Raw genomic sequence first — 4,308 nt, 5'->3', positions numbered from 1 at the left:
CCGCCCGCCCCGCGCTGCCTGCAGGTAAGCGGCGCCCGGCGTGGTCCTGGTCGAGCGTCTGGGGGTTGGGAAAAGTTGGGGGTCCGTGTCCCAGCCCCCCGGCCCCACTGGCCGGCCCCACTCTCCTGGCCGGCCCCGGCCTCCCGGCGCGCCGCACCCTGGCTCTAATCCGGACCCGCGGCCGGAGGGAAGATGGCGCCGGACACCTGTCCCCGCGGGACGGGACGGGCACCTGCGGGGCGGAGGCGTCCGGACGGAGACCGCGGGGACCCCGGTGCTTCCCCCGTTCCCGCCCGGTACCTCCGGGCTCCTGAGAGGCCCCGCCGGGTACCCCGGGGCTCCCCGCGCTTCCGCGCCCGCCGGATACCCCGGGGCTCTCCCCGCTCCCGCCCGGTACCCCGGGGCTCCCCCCTCGCTCCCGCCAGGTACCCCGGGGCTCCCCGCGCTCCCGCGCCCGCCGGGTACCCCGGGGCTTCTGAGCGGCCCCGCCGTGAGGCCACGCTGGTAAATTTGTTTCCGCTGCCCGCGAGGGCTGGACTTGCGCCTGAAACCAGGCCGGCCTGCGCCTGCCAGATGGAGAAACTGAGGCCCAGGCCCCTCCAGGCTGCCACTGCCACTGCACCTGCTGGCTGGGTCAGCGAGAGCCGCCCGGCCGGCCAGGAGCACACGGCTTCCCTGATTTCCACTTAATTTGGGCGTGCCTTTGGAGTAGGTGCTCGCGAGGGGAGTTCCTGGTGTCAGTGGATGCTGTTTTCTAAGTACCCCTTAGAGAGTACTTAGAAAACGGATCCCTTCGAGGCCTGGATCCAGGGCGCGTTATGAGGAGTGACACCCGGGCTCCTGGCCCTGGGCCTCGGTGCTGCCCCCCCCCCCCAGGATTTGGGGTTTCCATCTGGTCTCTCTGTTTTCTTCTCTGGCTGTGGAGTCCAGGCCAGACTTAAACACAGCAGTCCTCTTGCTCTAGCCTCCCGAGTGCTGGGTCTTGGTTCATTTTCAGTCGTTAATGACACAATACCCCATGGGCCAAAGCTACTTAGAAAAGAGGTGTCTGGGGCTGGGAAGGTGGCTCAGTGGTAGAGCGCTTGCCTTGCATGCCTGAGGCCCTGGGTTCGATTCCTCAGCACCACATAAGCAAAAAAAAAAAGCCGGAAGTGGTGCTATGTCTCAAGTGGTAGAGCGCTAGCCTTGAGCTGAAGAGCTGAGGGACAGCGCCTGGGCCCAGAGTTCAGGACCCACAACCGGACCCCCCCCCCCCAAAAAAAAAGTCTCAAGACTTTCCTGCTCTGGCTGGCTTCAAGCCATCATACTCTGATCTGAGCTTCCTGAGTCACTAGAATTACAGGTGTGAGCCACCAATGCCAAGCTGGCCCCACTTTTTTTCTTGACCCAGGTTTGAGCTCTGGGCCTCTCACTTGTTGGGCTGGCGTTCTACCACTTGAGCCACACCTCCAGCGCACCTTTCAGGTCCTACTCCCAAGGGGAGCAGTCTTAGTCCACCTGGAACACAGCTGCAGCTGTCCTTCCTGCTTGCGGGCTCAGGAGAGCTCATGCATCCTTCCCGGGGTGCTGGCGCTGGTGAAGCCCACAGCTTCCTTCCACATTCCTGGGACATGGCTGGGGCTGCAGGAGCAGGCCCGCTTCCATCATGGGGCGGGTGGGATTACCTGGCAACCCAAGGCCTTTCCCTGCAGGACACCTACCCCCAAGTGGGTGGGAGCAGGAGAGAGGATAAGGGGGAGGGCAAAGTCTTGTCCACCCACAGGTGTCAGGAGCTCGCCTGCTGTGTCAGGCTGGCTTAGGTTTGGGATTTTCCTCAGGCTGAGCAGCCTCCCCTGGCCTGAACTACTGTGTACCAGGACACACCAGTGCTGGAGTCTGGAGCCGCCTCTGGGGTCTCAGTGATTTAGCACGCAGCCGGGAGCTGAACAGCTGTCCCTGAGAGAATGCACGGTTCTGCCTGAGGCTGACCACGACAGCAAAGAACTTGCCAGTGCCTGTCTCACGGTAACACTGGAAGCCACATACAGATCCCTCCCCAAGGTTTCCCACTGTCCCTGGAAAGGAGGAAATGGCCCACAGCTTCGACCGACTCCTATTTAATCAGTGTGCGGAGCAAGGCTGAGCACACTGGAGCTCCAAGGGAGGCCTGTGCCCTGCCCAGCCGCAGGTGCCCAGAGAGCAGGACAGTGCCCTGTGGATGACTTGGAGACGCTTCTCCAAGGGGAGCCTGGCACTGGCCTGGGGCCAGGTATGCGGTGTCACCTTTGCCCAGGCATGCACATATCCTCTGGGGTTCACAGCAGGTCTGAAGAGGTAGAAGAGGTGCTTCATGGGAGTATAAGGATCAGGAGACTCCGCCCCCAGCTGCTGAGTAAGGGAGGCAGAATGGCTGCAAAGCCACTGAGACCCAACACCTTTTATCTGTTTGTACTTTTTATTTATTTATTTATTTTTTTGTCGGTCGTGGGGCTTGAACTCTGGGCCTGGGCGCTGTCCTTCAGCTCTTCAGCTCAAGGCGAGCACTCTACCACTTGAGCTACAGCGCCACTTCTGGCTTTTTTCTTTTTGCTTATGTGGTGCTGAGGAATCGAACCCAAGGCCTCAGGCATGCAAAGCAAGCGCTCTACCACTGAGCCACCTTCCCAGCCCCTAAAATATTTTTTAAAATACGATGTAGCCCAAACTGGCCTTGAACCCACATTACTTTGGCTTAACTCCCAAGTGCTGGACCAAGCCTGCTTGTCACTCCATTCTCTTCAAGATAAGTCAGAAGAAAAACCCAGTCCCACTCCCCGGAGTTCTTGAGCTGGCAGCCTGGGTGCTGGCGCCCTCCTCTGGCTTCACAGAGAAGAGTCCTCTCACCTGAGGGCCACCAGGGACCCAACAGGCCACCTGCTAACACTGCAAACAGTGTTTGCAGAGATGGTCAATCCAGGAAGTATTATTCTCCTTTCTGTCTTCCCTTGCTGTGTGTGGCAGTACTGGCATTTGAACTTGGCCCCGTGCTTGCTAGGCAGGCACTCCTCTTGAAGCATGCCAGGCAGGGCATCCCCCTCCCACCAGTGGACTGGCCTAGGAGGCCCTGTGTGCCACGCACCTCTAGGTGTCCAGAGATCACCCTGCAGTCAGGAAAGAGGAAGTTGGACACCTCACACACAGGGTCCTCTATGCCCAAAGACTTGCAGTGCTCCCGGGCTTCCAAACAGGCAAAGGCGAACTTGGACTGAGGCTGGCCAAGGACAGACAGCATCCCACTGGGGACAGCTTCCGAAGCTTCCTGCATGGCCTCGGCTCGGACCTTCACAGCATACAGACCTGGCCAGAGAGAAGCACATGGGAAAGTCGGGAGGCAGAAGCTCCATCCTGGAGCAGACATGATCGGCGCCGTGGTTCTGCCTCCCACATCAGCCACACGGGGCTGTCACTCCCAGGAATCGGGGGCTGACCTGGCACCCCCTATCCTGTCAGAAGCCATCTGGTGTGATGGGTGGGACTGCTCCAGGAAAGCATCTGGTGGTGCTCTCTGCCTGTCACACCTGGAGGAAGGTTCACCTAGCATGTGAGCGATAGAGCAGGGAAGCTGCTGCAAAGAACATTCTACCATCACAAGACCCCTGTCCCAAGACAAAGATCCTAGTCTCAACAGTGCTGCTGCTGAGAAGCCATGAGGGGCAGACAGGATGAGACCCCGAGCCATGCCATCCCAGGAAGTAGCAACCTCCTGGGTTAGATTTTCTGTCAAGCATCCTATCTGCCTGGATTGTTATGGAAACAGAAAATGATTACTACTTAAATCACACTGAAGAGGAAAAACAAGGGATGGCTGTGTACAAGCCATCACACAGGTGATTTCAGTACAGCCTAGCCAGCGAAGCAAGGGTGACCACACCCATGCAGCTGAGCACCGGGCACCCAAAGGTGACTGGATTGGCTGTGATTATTGACAACCTCAAGTCCTGGGCGGGACTGTGACCTGCCGCTGTGGGGGAGCCACCTGGCTAGTGCTTGATGGGTGGCAGGGAGGGTTCCCGGGCAAGTCCGGCACCCTTTCCCTGTGCCACGCCCCACCCACTCAGCACTGCGCCCATTGGCGCAGGACTTTTTCATCCTGGCCACTAGGGAACATGTAGGACAAGAGTCAGAGCTGAAAACTGGCGACTCCAGGAAAGTGGAGGGAGCGAGGGGAAATTTCGTGTCAGCTAAAGCGATGACCTTGACAGATACCAAGCCAGAGAAGTCAGTGCAACACTAAATACATGGTAATTCTGTAAACTGCATACACATTAAACTGTATAGGTAATAGATTAC

General features: G+C 58.8%; 1 protein-coding gene across 1 annotated transcript in view; it reads left to right on the top strand.

Moving 5' to 3' along the window:
• Positions 1–851: 851 nt before the first annotated feature.
• Positions 852–4,308, top strand: part of Tspo (translocator protein (18kDa)) — a 15,592-nt gene continuing 12,135 nt past the window's right edge. The window contains exon 1 of the mRNA XM_013025815.1: positions 852–856. The gene's annotated coding sequence lies outside the window, so the exon portion shown is untranslated. The remainder of the gene's footprint in view (positions 857–4,308) is intronic.

Source organism: Dipodomys ordii, unplaced genomic scaffold (genome assembly GCF_000151885.1).
Source record: "Dipodomys ordii isolate 6190 unplaced genomic scaffold, Dord_2.0 Scaffold87, whole genome shotgun sequence".
NCBI classification, from domain to species: Eukaryota; Metazoa; Chordata; class Mammalia; order Rodentia; family Heteromyidae; genus Dipodomys; species Dipodomys ordii.
This window is presented reverse-complemented; position numbering and strand designations above follow the sequence as displayed.